This window comes from Trichosurus vulpecula, chromosome 5 (genome assembly GCF_011100635.1).
Source record: "Trichosurus vulpecula isolate mTriVul1 chromosome 5, mTriVul1.pri, whole genome shotgun sequence".
NCBI classification, from domain to species: domain Eukaryota; kingdom Metazoa; phylum Chordata; class Mammalia; order Diprotodontia; family Phalangeridae; genus Trichosurus; species Trichosurus vulpecula.
In genome coordinates this window covers 140,699,687-140,716,133 of record NC_050577.1, presented here as the reverse complement: position 1 = coordinate 140,716,133, position 16,447 = coordinate 140,699,687, and the positions used below count along the sequence as shown (strand labels likewise).

General features: G+C 36.6%; 1 pseudogene; it reads left to right on the top strand.

Annotated features, from left to right (window-relative positions):
* The window catches only part of LOC118851074, a 35,012-nt pseudogene extending 18,839 nt beyond the window's left edge, over window positions 1-16,173 (top strand).
* Window positions 16,174-16,447: the final 274 nt, after the last annotated feature.

Below are 16,447 nucleotides of genomic sequence, written 5' to 3'. Positions count from 1 at the left end.
ACCCTTAGAAACTTCATGGATTAATCTTGTATATATTTTGTACTTAATGTATTTGTATGTATTGTTTCCTACAATAGAATACAAGTTCCTGGAGGCAGAGACTGGTTTGTTTATTTTGGTTTTTTGTCCTTGTTTCCCTAGCATCAGTGCCTGGCACATAATAGGTAGTTAATATCATACTGATTATGACTTTCTAAACATTTTGAATTGAAGAGATAAGAAAAAAATGACTCAGCTTTTTCTCCCTTGTGCATACATGTGCAATTTTAGTTGATAAATGGTAGTGATGTGTATACGTGAAGAGGAATACAGACCTTAAATTGCCAGTAATCTAATTTGTCTACCTGGAATGAGGATAACTTCAGAATAGTTTTAGATTGCATTGCTTTTAAAGTAAGCAATTTGACTCAAATTTTATAAGCAATAGTAATTTTAAAAATTAGACTGTTTATTGGTTGACACATATAACATTAATAAAATGTGAAAGTTTTTCCAAAGATTCTAAATGTTTAATAAAACAATATTGTAAGCGGCTTCAGCCATTTGAATTCAGAAAACAGTAAACTCACATGACAAGCTCCAATTCCATATTACCTATAAACCATTTTTAACATGAGTTCTTTAAAGAAGCTAATTCACTTTCAATGACAACATCTTTCAGCCAGAGATCTAAAACACCTTTACAAATTCTTTTTACATCACCTATACATGAGATTTACCATTCCATTTCAATGGATTATTTCATAAGGATCTCATTTATCCTTTTCTACATGCCTTAGTAATAGAAGAACAGTTTTAGCATACTTATTAAATCTGTACTGCTCAGACTCAAAAGATGTATTTTCCCTGGCCTTAGATTTCATTAGCTCAGTCTCTATGAAAACAGTTCCAATTTACATCAACTGTTTTCACAAGGCAAAAATGGCCTGAATCCAAAAGTTCAATGACCTTAACATTAAAGAACATTGTCCTTCTGTTGCATTTAAAGATGTTTTCAAAAAACAACTTAAACAGATGTACTCCAATCTAATAATATGCAGAAAACAAAACTCCCTAAACTGTGGAGTATAGATATAAATTAAGTGATGTATGTGTTCCTGAAAAGGAGTTTGAAAATAATATTTCTGTAAATCAAAATTTATTTCAAATACAATTTTGGAAAAGGTAGTGGCTTTAGACTCAGAGAACCTTGACTCAAATCTCTTTGGTGCTTCCTGCCTATATGTCCTTAGTTAAGTCATTTGACCTCTGTGAGCCTCAGTTTCCTTATATCAAATGAGGGTGTTGAACTAGATAACCTTTGAGGTTATCTTCCAACTCTGAAATTCTGCAACTTCTGTGAATTTTCTGCTAGGGTACTATGCCATCTATTCTTTATGTCATTTTTCATAACACTAAAAACGCATTCAGAAAATATTTCAGATTTAAAAATAATTTTTAGTAGCAAAGGAAATGCCAAAAGCATGCTTGCCAGCCCTTTCTAATTCTGCTCCTTCATCAGGGGAGAGGGAAGACATTGAGAGGGAATCTTCCTAATTTAAGTCATGGTCAACAACCTTGAGTACTTCATGTAGAAAGTCTCTGAACTTTATAGAACAGTGCTGTCTATGTGCCATAAACTTCTGAGCAGCCCCAATTAGATTAGCTTTTGAAATACCTGTCTATTCACCAACGGCAAATAACTAATTCTGAATAGGGAAAAAAATGTTGATTTTCACTTTAACCCAGGGCTAGTCAAGGACAAGGTCTGTGGGGACAGGACTAGAAGGGGCATGGGAGATGGGAAGGTGGGGCAGCTAACTGCAGACTTCTTTTCCTTTTCCCCTACAGTTGGCTCCTCCAGACCCAGCAGTGATCTCATCAGTCTTGACCCTGTGCAAAATCAGCCACTTATGCAGAGTCATGTTGAGAGACTTCATGTTTAAACTCTGGGTACATATGCAGCCAACCTGCAGGCATAGTGGTCCAGAAGTACCCTACACATGAGAATTTAGAAATGGCGGAAGAGCTGAGGCAGCATATGACCCATCTCCTCATGATACATGTACCAATCAACACACTTTTGCCCTCACATGGAAGTCATTTACTCCTGTCTATAAAAGCACCAAGCAGTTTGAAATCTAAACCTGCTTCACCCAACTGCTCACTGCCTTATGTGCTAATAAAACACCTTTTTTTCTGTGTTCACCTCATTGACCAAGACCCGAAGCAAGATTTCTTTTAAGAAACCCATCCTCTCTACGCTTCACCTAAACGCACTGTTCTTTCTACCATGCCACCTTAGCTCTGGCAATGAAATTCTCAGGATAACTTCAGCTTGGTTTTCCTCTGAAATGTAAATGGATTTTCTTCTATTTGTTCAGTGTTGAAAGGATCACCATTAATAACTATATATGACTTTACGTTTCCCTGCTTATGAGGAAAGTTATGGGAATGTACAAAAGGAACTTTTGACTTATTTCTCCCCCTCCCTTTATTTACAAACATCTACTCTGCAATCAACTGGAGTTGCCCTAAATTCCCACAGTCCACCCTCCTATGGCTTGGAGCTGGAAGAATAACCCTTCCAACTCATAGAAGAGTGAAAGGTGTGTTCTTGGCATCCCCAAAGAGGGTTCTGAATACATAACAGAGTTCCCATAAAGAAAATCATTGCATGACCAACGAGGTTTAAGTGCTGCATACTAACAGCATATTGCAGGAGGTTAGGCAGCACAGGGGATGGAGTGCTAAGACTTGAGTTCAAATCCTTCCTCAGATACTAGTTGTGTACCATGGACAAGTCATTTCATCTAGTAAACCTTAAGGCATTACATAAATGCAGGCTATTATTAGTGAGCATCAAATAGGTTTTTATAGGCTGGTCAGAGAACCCAATTAACATTCACAACATTTTTTCTAAGGAATTTCGTATATTTTCCCTCACAGATTTAAAAATCATCTTAGACACAATCCACTTAAAGTTTGTGTGTGCGTGTGTGTGTGTGTATGTGTATATGCACTTGTGTATGTGCCTTACCTCCCTTACTAAGCTGGATTCCTTGAGAACACAATGTGTTTTATTTCTCTTTTTATATATAAAAGCATAGTAATGCTGAGTGGATGAATGTGAATAAGAAATAAGAAACATTCAGAAACTTTCTGTTGCTTGGGCTCTTACAAATTTTAAACTACAAAACTATTGCTACTGTTGTTTGTCCTTTGTTTTCAAAGAGAACAAATGTCCTCACGGAGTGATGCTGACTCATGCCTGAATTGGATTTAAGAGAGGCAGAGTTGCACAAAGTCATCAGCCTCACTCTCTCTTCCAAAGACACAGAAGTCTACTGGCAAGCCAAAAGTCAAGACAACTGGCAATAGCCCAGGAAGTCTGGATGACCCTGGTGTCCTCAATGTCTGACCAAGTTCTAAGCACTCCATAGAGCCTGCTTCACCAACTTTCACAGCCACTGGAACATATTGTTGTCATATGCCCGTTATACTAGGGGAAGTCTTCACACGCTTGAAGGAGACACCCCATAATTCACAGACGGGTTTGAGCTCATGAGTTACCTTCAGCCTGGCTTAGCTCATCTGCCAAGATGGTTTGCTGGGGTATGGCCACTGAACATGCTACAGCTTCTTGGAATCAGAGGTGAGAGTTGAGTTACAAATAGACCCCAAAGATAGAGGAGCAGCCCTGAAAAGGGCTCAGCAAGCCCTCATACCAGAGGTGTTAATCCTCCTTGAACACCCAATACATCCCAAACTTAGAGGCCACACTAGAGGCACATCTCCCTTAGGAAACATCTTTCAACCAGCAACAAGCCAATGCTACAAACAAGTCCTCAAAGGGGGAGAAAAAGAACAGTGTTATCAGGAACTTGATTCCTCTAGTGGCCATGAAATTGTGTGCACTCAATTATTTTAACTAGTAAGCAAACCTAGTTCATTGCTGCAGTATATAATTGTGAATAAAAGTGTCCCGATTATATGAATCCTTAATATTTGCCATATGCTTCACCATACTTACAGGTGAGAGTCCTGAGAAAGAAGGGAAAGTTCAAACACAGACTTCCAATCTTAAAAACAGCTGAAGAAATTTTCACAAATGGAAGGAGTGGGAAAGGTCAACACACAAGAATGTAAAATACTTCCCACTAAACTTGAAGCATTTTTCATTTGAAAATAAGGACGTTTGCATTTTCCAATGAGTTATTTTGCCTTTCTGAGCTTCCCCCCACCACCACCTCCTCAAATTTTTAGTAGTGGGTGTATTTTCCCCAAATAACACAGTAACAGTGGACAGTTTCATAATAATACAACCAAGCATGTTGTTCTCACTACACATTTGACTCTATTCCAATGGCATGCCTCAGTGTTTTGATAAAGAAAGCATTCAAATCCAAATCTTGATCAATATTCATCACTAAAATGTTTTTTTTTAAATTCAGCCATCAGTTCTAATGAAATATGCTCGATGTTAAGTTTAAATTCAGAAATATGATCATTGAAACTATGCATATAACATTGGTGGGAGGAAGAGATTTGAAGAAGAAAAAAGAGAATGCACTTTAAACATATGCGTATATATCTGGTTATGTGTTTGTGTGTGTTCCTGCATATGTGTGTTTCAGTTCAAGCAGAGTGGTCCAAAGAAGAGTACGCAGGCTCCAGAAGTAGTGGTTTCTGTTTCTTCACTGGAGGTCTTCAAAGAAAGTATAGTTGACTACTTGTCATTTTTTAGTGGGTATTCGTTTTAGGCATAGATTATTAGACAGAGGTTCCTTCCAACTCTGAAATTCTGTGATTAAACTATAGTTTATCAATCATGGTTTACCTTGATCAAATCAGCCCAACTCTCATATAAATGACATGATAGTGTAGGAGAGAGTAAGGAAGTGAATTGCTGGTAAGGTTCCAAGAATATTGCAATGACTCAGCTAGGAAGGTCCAGGGTTTTCCCTCTGGACTCCCTAATATGTGCTGCCCTAGTTATTGTCCATCCTGGGAGGGCAGGCAGTCACAATTCCATGTGATGGGTCAGTTTCAGTCAGAGCTTGTCTTGAATGGAAGCTGGACAAAAACACAACAAGGAAAGAATCTCAGTGGAGAAGATAGGGCCTAAAGACTTCCATAAGCATAAAAAAGTGAACAAGTTTAATATCCTGGGGAATGTTGCCCAGTGGTGAGCCACTCTGTGAAACGATGGAGTTAACCTTATAAATAAGGATTAAGTGACCTCGGCTGCAGAGGTTAGAAGGTTGCAGGGGCAGGAAGCCAAGCGGATTATTACATCTGCTACTGATATTAGCACAAGGACCCAGTAGCTGATGGCAAATAAGTAAGGTGGCATTCACTACAAATGAAGGTCTGTAAATACAGCCTTAATTAAACACATGGGAACAGGTAGGCACTTGGAAGCATTCTAAAGGTCAGAAGGCAACAAATCACAATAATGTTGGCTACGGTGAGTCAGCATCATCTAGGGAAAAGAACACTAAACTTGGCATCAAAGACCTAGGTTTTGATCCCTGCTCTTCCATTTATTAGCTGTCTGACTGCTCTGGCTCTCCATTTTCTGCTCTCTAAGTAGGGATAAAAATACCTGTTCTTTAGGGATGAACGAGATGTAAACAAAGCACTTTGAAATTGTGAAGTGAGTCCTTTTTTCAGGCCTACTAAAAACAGAGTTTGGATAGGGTAATCCTCCATCACCAAATGTCAAAGTTACAGGATTTTGCCCTGCTACTTTTATGTACAAATAATCACTCAGGTACTTGGACTTATGCAAATGTGTGAAAAGTAACTCCAGCTTCTAATATGACACGTTTTTTTAAAACTTGCTTGACTTACGAGTTTCTTATCAGGAAAGTCTTCTGAGGAACAAGAAGGCAAGAGGAAATATTAGACAAGTAAAAGTGGGCCAAACATAATTGGCCCACAATTGTTGCAAAGGGAAATGGGGCAGATATAGAGTCCTAAGCAAAACTCCATCATTACAGAAAGTCAGTGCTGGCAATGCTGAACAAGATGAGGACACTCTATCATGAACCAGAACTATTTTTGTTAGCGGGAATTCTTACCCTCCATCAAAAAGCTGAGGAGCAGCAGTTGATTACTAAAAGAATAGAAGCTAAAAAAAATTAATCTGGTAGATAGAAGAATAGGAAACATATGAAAAACAAGTCAACTCTGAGGGCAGGCTTTTTTTGTTTTTCTTTATATACCAGCACTTAGCACAAGAGCTGGCACATAATAAATGATTAATAAAGGCGTGTTGACTTAATTTAAATCTGGAATAAAATATAAAGCAATTAAAAGAAAGAAAACAGAGATAGCAAATGGGTTCTGGTTATTCTCATGAAAAAAAAAATGATTGTTATAGTAAATTCCAGGAAAAGCATCAGAGAGATTCTACTGCTATTTTAATTGTTTCATTTGTTTTTTTGAAACTTTTACTGATGTCTTTTATTTCATGTCAGTCTTTTCATATGTCTCCTTAACATTGAACCCTTTTTTATAACAAAGAAAATACTTCAAAGTGACCAACAAAGCACTTGTACCTGACAAAATGTATGATATTCTTCACCTAGAGTGAAGTATTAAGTATTAAGAGGAAAGAACAGTTTCATCATTCATTCTTCAAGAATAATATTAGTAATCTTAGTAATCAACTAAGTAAACTACTGCAGTCAAGTAGCAGTTTGCTAGTTGTTTTCACAGTGACATACAATTTCCAAGTATATGTATAAATACTGTTATTTATGCATATTTATTCCAACTTAACAGGAAAGAATAACAAAATATTATCTGAAAGTGATGACATGTGAATTTTAGGTTAATGAAGTGATAAACCTCATGCATGTGTTAACTGAGCAGATACAACACAAATAATTAGCTATTTAACCAAAATGGAAATTATTTTCTACAATGGTGGTATTCTGAATTAGCAAAAGTTTGCTTTTTCTATCAAACATACTTGCTGAAATTTAAAATGAAAATTTTGGATTTTTGCATTGCTATTTAACATTTCTAAAAATGTTTGACATTTCTATTTTTAAAAATCATAGCTTCTGAGGAAAATTGGCATCATGGCAAACTGGATATAGGAAAAGCTTTAGAGAAAAGGAAACCTGGGTTCAAGTCCTGCCTCTGACAAGTACTAGTTATGTGACCCTGAGCAAGTAATTTAACTTCTTGGGCACCAACACAAGCAGGACTTCTTATTTTTTGTTTGATGGACACTTTTGGTAGTCTGGTGAAGCTACGGACCGAGGTCTGGACCCAAAAACATTTTTTTCTGATAAAAACAGGGACTTTCCTCAAAAAAAAACCCTCTAAAATCACTACATGAGAATGCTCAAAAAACAAAAGCAAAAACATTATCATCTTTTCAACATCATCATTAAAAATAGGAGAACCACGAGAAGTAAGAAAAGATGGCAGTGGTGAGGAAACATAAGACGGTGAGCAGTTTAAAAATGCAACTGGTAATAGGAAAATTCAGTTGACAAATAATTACAATGAAAATTTCAGATTTGTGCAGTCTGTATCCTGTACCAGGACCATCCAGAGTCCACAGGTTCCCAAAGTGGACAATACTGCCAACTGGGGGATAATGGAAGGCTCTAAGGGGGGGGGTGGTAGTAGCCTCGGGTACAATTGAGGGATACTGAATAAAATAAGTGGGCAGTGGAAGCAGAAGGAAAGAAGATAAGAAAACTTTGAAAAACCTTTTGTACATGTCTCATCTGTTGTGTAGCAGAGTTAAAGTCATAGTGATTACACTATTTTCCAAATAAACACACAAAATGCAAGTTATAACCTATCAGCGGTCAAGTCTGCTGACAGGTCTTAACAAGCAAGTGTTGCTCCTGGCAGGCAAGCCTGTTGGTGTTGTTATCGGGAAGTCCAGAATGCATGGGCAGGAATATGTGCTTGTAATGACTTGTTTACAATACAATACCATATGGTTACATGTTACAATATTGCATCATCAAAATTTCAATGCAGGCAAAAACCCCACAAATTTACAAAAATTATTAAATTGAAGATGCATCATTTTTTTAAAAATTTTTATTTTTTTAAATGACACAAATTTAAAAAAAAAACCATTAAAGGGTCAAAGAAAGTAGATTTCCAGCAGGGCACTAATTTTTTTGGAAAAGGGGCGGTAGGCCAAATAACTTTGGGAACCTCTGGTCTAGACTCCTTGACTGCCCTGAGGTCTCTAACCCTAGCCAATGGGAGGGAGGGATGTTTGTAATCCTCCATTGCTTTGGCCCATTTATCTTAGTTGCTTCTTTCAGCAACTGTGGTGTTTATGCTGTTTTAAAAGTTCTGAAATCGCTTTACTCAGATAGGCCTTATTTCACTAGGACTTATTACAGACACATCAAATAGGACCCTGCCTAAGGAATTATAATTTCAGGAGGTAGGAAATGACTCTCTAGGCCCCCTAAAACACTGCTGAATAGCTTCCTTTATGAGGAAACAAAATCTTTTGTCACAATTAGAGAGGATATGAGATGAAAAATATCTCCTGGAAAAAGCAATGTATTGAATGAAAATGCATACTAAGATATAAAGGACTGATGTTAGATTCTTTCTGGAAAGATTTCAAGCAAGAGAGTGAGAGAAAGGAGAAGAGAGGGAAGAAGAAACTACAAAGACTCTAGCAATCAAGAGATCAAGGCATGTTGGAAATGAAGAAAGAAAAGAAAGAGTTATGGAAAGAAGAGACTGAGGGCTCACAAGACTTCTACTTCACAGTTTTGCCCAGAATTAGCCTCTGGGCAAACCTCTCCTCTACCATTGTTCTTTAAATAGGCCTAGGGCAAAAAGAAAAAACATTCTCAGCCAGAAGATTAGCTTTATTAAAGTCCTAAGTAATCTCAAATATACAAGCAATTCAAAATACATTCAAAGACATTTTTGGCAGCCCATCCATAGTTCACAATCCACCCCAGCACCAAGGGAATATCATATTTATTCCAAAAGAGGAAGTAGCATGTAAACCCATGACTAGATGCTAGAAAAGTCCACCATTAAAATAAGCTTGCTATAAAGGCTTAGGCAGTTTAAAGTTAAAAAAAAACTACTTGTAAATAAGTTGTGCCCTTAACACTTGATACAAGAGAACTTATTGCAATGATGATGAAGCCAAGAATAGCATCAAAAGCCAGAAGAGCTGCTATCCAAGAGGTCCATATCATATAGTCTAGAGATCAAAGCAGATGGAGCACAGCACTAACTAGCCTGAAGTGTCTGCTGAACAAAAAGATCAAGGACTATAACGAGCCTCTGGTGAGCATCATAATGTGAAGAACAGAGGGGACTATTTAGACTGCTCTCTACACAAGAATGTTTCTTTTGTATGTTTGCCTGATCATTACAAGTCACTATTTATGGAGTTACCCATAAAATTTAACAATAAAACCCACAAGTTATGATGCATTTACAAATCAAACCTTACTCAATGTAAGGCATGAGGTGAAACAATAAAAAAAAAAATACTTATAAACAGTTTACTCTAAGGAAACAAAATGGTCCCGAATGTATAATTTTAAAGGAATATCAGGAGTTGAGGATAGAACCCTTACTCATTTAAATGCTTAAATCTTAATATATCATTAGCCTCTTCCAAAAAGTATTTTCATACTTGTAATTCAGATAATTTAATGATATGTTCACTGTAACAGCCAGGGGAATAAAAGTATGTGATAGATCCTTACTTTGAATTACCAGGTTTTCAAATTTCAGTCATTAAACATATGTTTTGTACATACTTATTGCACTGTGCAAGAAACCACGCAAAGTATTATAGGATAAAAAACAGCATCTATCCTCAAAGAGCTTAGAGGTTGGCTGCTCAGGCATTCTTTCAAAAGCAGAAGATAAAGGGGCAGCATAAACCAGGCACTGGCAGCCTGAGCTAAGTCAGAGAGACAAAAACATCAAAAACAATTTCAGGGATAATAGCGGATTTGGACCAAAGCACCAAATATGAGAACAGAAGTCATATGTGGCAAGTAAGTTAGGTGGAAGACTAAGAACATAGAAGGTTCGGCTAAGGAGATTCCATTTTATTTGGCAGGAGGCAATGTAATATAGTAGAAAGAATACTGGCTCTAGAGTCAGAGCACCTGGGTTCAAATCCTGCCTCTGATTCTTACTGCCTATGTAAACTTAAGTCAAATCACTGAGCTTCTCTGAGTCTCAATTTCCTCATCTATAGAAGGAAGGGGTTGGACTAGATGGCCTCTAAGGTCCCTTCCAGTTCTAAATCTGCGATCCTAAGAAAAGGTATTCTAAATACCTGAATGATATGATAACTATGAATTAGGAAGAAGACTGAGGCAGGAAGACATATTGGAACAGGGAGAAATCAGAAACGAGAAAACAGATATGAGGCTACTTCAGCAGTCCAATGAGGAGGGTATGAATCCTTAAACTAGGATTGTGTCAGAAATGGAAAGGAGGGAACAGATACAAAGGGCATCTGGAGAAATATTAATGAAAATACTTAACAGCTAAGTGACATAGAAGGTGAGAAAAGAGTAATTAAAAAAATTCTAGGTAACTTGATTAAGCACTTATTAAAATTAATAAATGAATGAATTGCTAAGTACTAAAGATGTAAATAAAGGCAAAAATATCACCCTTGTCCTCAAAGAGGTCACATTCTAATGAAAAAGACAAACATGAAATCACTATGTACACTATGTACACAGTATACAAGATACATAGAGAGTAAGTGGAAATTAACCTCAAAGCCAATGGAACTAGGAAAACTTCCTGAAAAAGAGTGAGTCTTGCTCACTGTAAACTGAGTCTTGAAGGAAACCACAGAAGCTACGTGGTAGAGGTAAGGAGCAAGAGCATTCCAGGATGGGGTACAGCCAATACCAAAAGACAGAGATGGGAGATGCAGGGTTGTATGCAAGGAACTGAAAATAAGTTATTATTATTGAACCACAGAGTACATGGAGGTGAGAAAAGTATAAGAAGTCTACAAAGTTAGAAAGGGGCAGGTTGTGAAGAGTTCCAACCAAAAGGAGGCCTTTATAGTTGCTCCTACAGGCAATATATGGCCACCAGAATTTACTGAGTAGAAGTCAGACCTACGCTGCATGAATATAACTTTGGCAGCTAAGTGGGAGGATGGATTGGAGTAGGAAGAGACCTGAGACAAGGAGACCAATGAGGCTATTTCAATAGCCCAGGGAAGAGGAGATGAAGGCCTCAACTACGCTGGTCGCTGTGTGAGTGAAAAGAAGAGGAAATAGAAAAGGGATATTGTGAAAATAGAAACAGTGGGATTTAGCAACAAAATGTACATAAGGGACAAGTGAGTAAAAAGTGGAAGACAACATCAAGGTTATGAGCCTGGGTGACTGGGAGAACAGCGATGCTCTCAACAGTACCAGGGAAGCTGGGAAGAGGAGATAGTTCAAGGAAGAAAATAATGGGTTCCCTTTTGGATATGTTAAAGTTGAAATTTCTATGGGATACCTAATTCAAGATACCAACTACCAAAAAGTAGTCATGACACATGACTGAGGGTCAGGAAAGAGAGCTGGGCTACCCACATGTATATATGTGCATATATGTATATATACATATGTGTGCATATATACACACACACATTTGGGAAGTGCTTGCATTGAGATGATAAATGAACCCAAGGGACCTGATATCACTAAGTGAGCATAATGAAGAAAAAGAAGAAATCCCAGGACAAAGACTTGGGGGACCTTCATTGTTAATGGGAGTAGTAAGAATGAATATCCAACAAAGGAGATAGAATGGTCAAAGAGGTAGAAGAACTAAGAAAAAGCTGAGACATGGAAACTGAAGAGTATCCAGGAAAAGGTGACCAATAGTGACAAATTCAATAGAATGTTCAAGAAGGATGAGGATTGAGGAAAAAGCCATTTGATTTAGATATCTGGGAATTACTAAAGTAACTTTGGGGAATCATTTACTCTTCACTGGTCCCTTCACAAAGAATGCCTTCTATTCCATCTCCACCTGTTAAATCTTATCTGTCCCTCAAAGGACCAGTAAGAATGCTACTTTTTTTTTAATCAAGGCTTCCTGGATCCCCTCAGGCTTCATCTCCTTACCACCTTCTGACTAATATCATTATTTACAATTTGTCTCCCTACAGAAGATAAATTCCATTAAATCAGAGGTATTGCAATGTTCCTTTTTGCAGTAATATATGGCACAGGGTCTTGGGTACTCAAAAGAAAATATTTACTGTACCCGAGCACAAAAATTGGTATCTTTCCTTATGGTAATTCTACATTTGTGAAATTAAATTTTGAAAAGAAATGAGTTATTTCAGTATATGCAATCAGGAAATTCAAGGTTAATCAACTTTAACATATCATAACCTTACCAAAGAAAAAAGAACCAATTTGGAATTTTCAGAAGTATCAATGAACAAATGTGCAAAGTATGGCCAGCTTTTTAGTCAGAAAGCAACAGAGAACAGATCAGTGTCAATTCACATGATGAACATTAGGCCTGACAATCACCCTATCATGAATTCATTAATAAAAAAATACAATTCTCCAAAAGATTAATTATTTTACTATGTTAAGATCCCAATATTCTGTTCATGCAGACATGAAATAACCAACATATTCATACAGAACAAGATGATGAATATGTCAAATAAGTGAAGTTCATTGAGCAACTACTTAGAGCAAAAATTTGTGTAGAACATGAATCCCACTCTTGTAGACAGCCTTCTTGTAAAAAAAAAAGAGTGGTTTTACTTATTTTGGAAATGAGGCACACCTGGAAGAATAATTGAAATTTAAGTGGTTTTATTTCTTTTAACATGAATTAATTTCAGTAAAAATTTTTGGTTTTGTTTACTTTGAGGTAAATCACAACAGCATTTATAAACATGTATAATAACAAAAAAGGTCAACTAATTTTTTCCTGACCATTCCCCAACGTTATGAAAAACTTATTCTGAATTCAACCACTTATTTTGAGGATGTTAGAACTTTTAAAAAATACTTGACTATATGTTTAGCATTGAATCCTGATATTTTCCACATTCCTTGGAAATAATAAATTATGTGTTGTTGTATTTCTATTTAATTATTTATAACAGAATAAGAAATATAATTCCAATAAAGAAACCACAAGTAAAGAAACACAGAACAGGTTTTAGAAATGCAGTTATTTCCCACATATTTATCATACTAGACCTAGTAGGATGATTTATTCGATGATCTTTAAATGAAAAGATTAATGACATATAATAGGAAAACGAATTAACTGAATAAAAAGGCCACTGCCAACTTTTTAAAAGATACAGATAAATGTCCAATTTCTTTGCCACAATCTTTTATTTTTTTAGTGAGAATTATATCAAAATAGAAAGTGTAGAGCCGACCAACATTTAACTAAATTATACCTATTTTGCCAATGTCTAGAAGTGAATAGTATAACAAAAAACCAGGAGTTTATTGAAAACCATCATTTACCATTACAGCAAACAGATACCTAAAAGGCAAAATCAGATCTGCCAAGGTCACATACCTAATAATAATTAGCAAGACTGTAACTCCCCTTAAAAACAAGAAATCTGTCTGCTTCTTATTTCATTGTCTTTTAATGAGCTTGAATATGCATAGGAAACAGGTTCGGTGGAATTCATAACAGAGAATGAATGGTAATTGACATGGCAGTCATTTCAGAGTAAGCTATCTCTATATACTCAAATCATCAACTAATTAGGGCAAACACAAAACTAGAAGAAAGTATAAAGGTGATAACATTGTATGATTACAGTAGCTCAGGACAGTTCTATTCAAATAAAAGAAATTTCTGTTAATGTAAAAAAACTAGAAAGTAGATAAAGATAAAAGATCAAGATAAAAACATTGACTGCAACTATCACTAAAGAGAAAGTTTAACCTTAAGTAGTCACTGAAATAGAAACCCAAAAAAACCCAGGAATTACCTCAGCCAGGAAATATCTACTACCTATCTAATCTTGGACAAATCATGGAAGAGGAGGAGGAGGAGAAGGTACACTACATTCCTACTGGGGTTCCTTCAGAGTCTAGAAATACATGGCCACCAAGGTCAATACTGATTTATAAGCTTATGTGTAAAACATTGCAAAAGAGGATGGAAGACAAGGAATATCTTCTCTCAAAACAGTGAAAAGCAGGGGAGAGGAAAATGCATCTACAGGAAGATTCATGTGTGATCTAATAAAGACAGATCATCCCAACAGCATCTGCAGATGAAGTGAAAAGAGAGCAACAAATAGAAGTGAGATGAACTGGATTAGCTAGTGTTTTCTTAATGATACACTACCATCATCAACGATACTAGAGATACATTTGGGAGCTATCATCTCCATACTCACTATGCTATATCCAAGAAAGCAGGGATAAGAAGAAAAAGAAGAATATGACTAGACAAGACAAAATACATACAGAAGAAATCCATGCTGAAGACACAACTGGAATTGATTTGCCAGATATTTCAAAGGAAAGATACCAAAAACAATGGGGAAAATCACAGATGGGGAGGGCACATGGCAGGGAAGAAGGCATTAGCATATCAACAACTTTCAACTCACATACCTACTTCCTCATCTATATAAATATGAAAATGGTCTACATATGTATAGACAATATTCTTTTTTTTACATTTTTAGGTTTTTTTATTTTTTTAATTTATGTATTTTTTGTTTTCAACATTAACTTCCATAAAATTTTGAGTTTCAAATTTTCTCCCCCTCCCTTCCCTCCCTCCCTCCCTCTCCAAGATGGCATGTAATCTGATATAGGTTCTACTTATTCATTCATTAAACATATTTTCACATTAGTCATGATATAAAGCAGGGCTGTTCAAACTTAGGTTTTTATTGAAACAATAGACAATATATTTTGATTTGCCATTTTAGTCAGAGATCTGTGGTAGCTCAGCTTCGTTTACTAAAGCATTTATGTAAATTTCTATGCTTGTAGGCAGGCAGCATAAATTGCCCACAGGCTGCACTTTGGACAGCCCTGATGTAAAGAATAGTTAGAACTAATGGGAGGAACCACAAGAAAGAAGAAACCAAAAAAAAAAAAGAAAGAAAGAAAAGAAGAGCAAATAATATGTTTCCATTCACATTCAGACTCCAAAATTCTTTTTCTGGATGTGGGACAGCATTTTCCATCATGAGTCTTTTGGAGTTGTCTTAGATTGTTGCATTGCTGAGAAGAGCTAAGTCTATCAAAGTCAGTCATCACACAATGTGGTTGTTACTATGTAAAATGTTCTCCTGGTTCTGCTCATTTCACTTGGCATCAGTTCATATTAACTCTTTCCAGGTTTTTCTGAAGTCTGCTTGCTCATCATTTCTTATACCACAATGGTATTCCATTACATTCATATACCACAACTTGTTCCACCATTCCCCAATTGATGGATATCCCCTCAATTTCCAATTCTTTGCCACCACAAAAAGAACTGCTATAAATATTTTTGTACATGTGGGTTATAGACAATATTCTTGATGAAAATATGAGAAGGGGTTCCCACCTTACTACATCCGAAGACCCTATGGGCGTCAACCACAGTATTCCAACCCTCCTGTGCAGGGAGAAGTAATGGAGGGTGCTGACAACCAGGGTGCAGGAGAACAAGGTAGACCAGTGAGACAGAATATGTATCGGGGTTATAGACCATTACTCCGCAGGGGCCCTCCTCGTCAAAGACAGCCTAGAGAGGAAGGTAACGAAGAAGACAAAGAGAACCAAGGAGCAGCCACCTCAACGTCAGTACCGCCGTAACTTCAATTACCGATGCAGACGCCCAGAGAACAACCACAAGATGGCAAAGAGACAAAAGCAGCCAAACCACCAGCTGAGAATACCTCTGCTCCCAAGGCTGAGCAGGGCGGGGCTGAGTAAATGCCAGCTTACCATCTCTACCATCATCCGGTTTAGTCATCATACAAGAAGAAAGAATATGAAATTCCAGCAATAATAAGAAATGAACAAAAGATTTGGAACGGAAGACCTAAGTGCTTGCTTTTTGCTGTCGACCAGATAACTAGAACTCTCTGCATTATCTATGCAGCATGGGGTTTCTATTATTTTTACCTAAAGAAGTCTCTTTTTGGGAATGACAAACATGTTTTTTAAAAAGCCTGGTTTTCTCAATATACCTTTAAAAGTTTTTAAATTGTTTCATATCTGGTCACGTTGAGATTTTTAAGAACCTCATTTTTAATTTGTATAAAAAGTACACCTGATTTTTTCAAAAATCCACAAACTGCAAGCACCTGTTAATAAAGGTCTTTAAATAAAAAAAAATATGAGAAGGGAGCAGATAGCCTTTCACAGATAACTTAATGCAAAAACTTTTTCCTCTTAGATATCCAAAATCCTAATTTGAGCCTTTACTACCTTTTGTTTAGACTATAACAGTA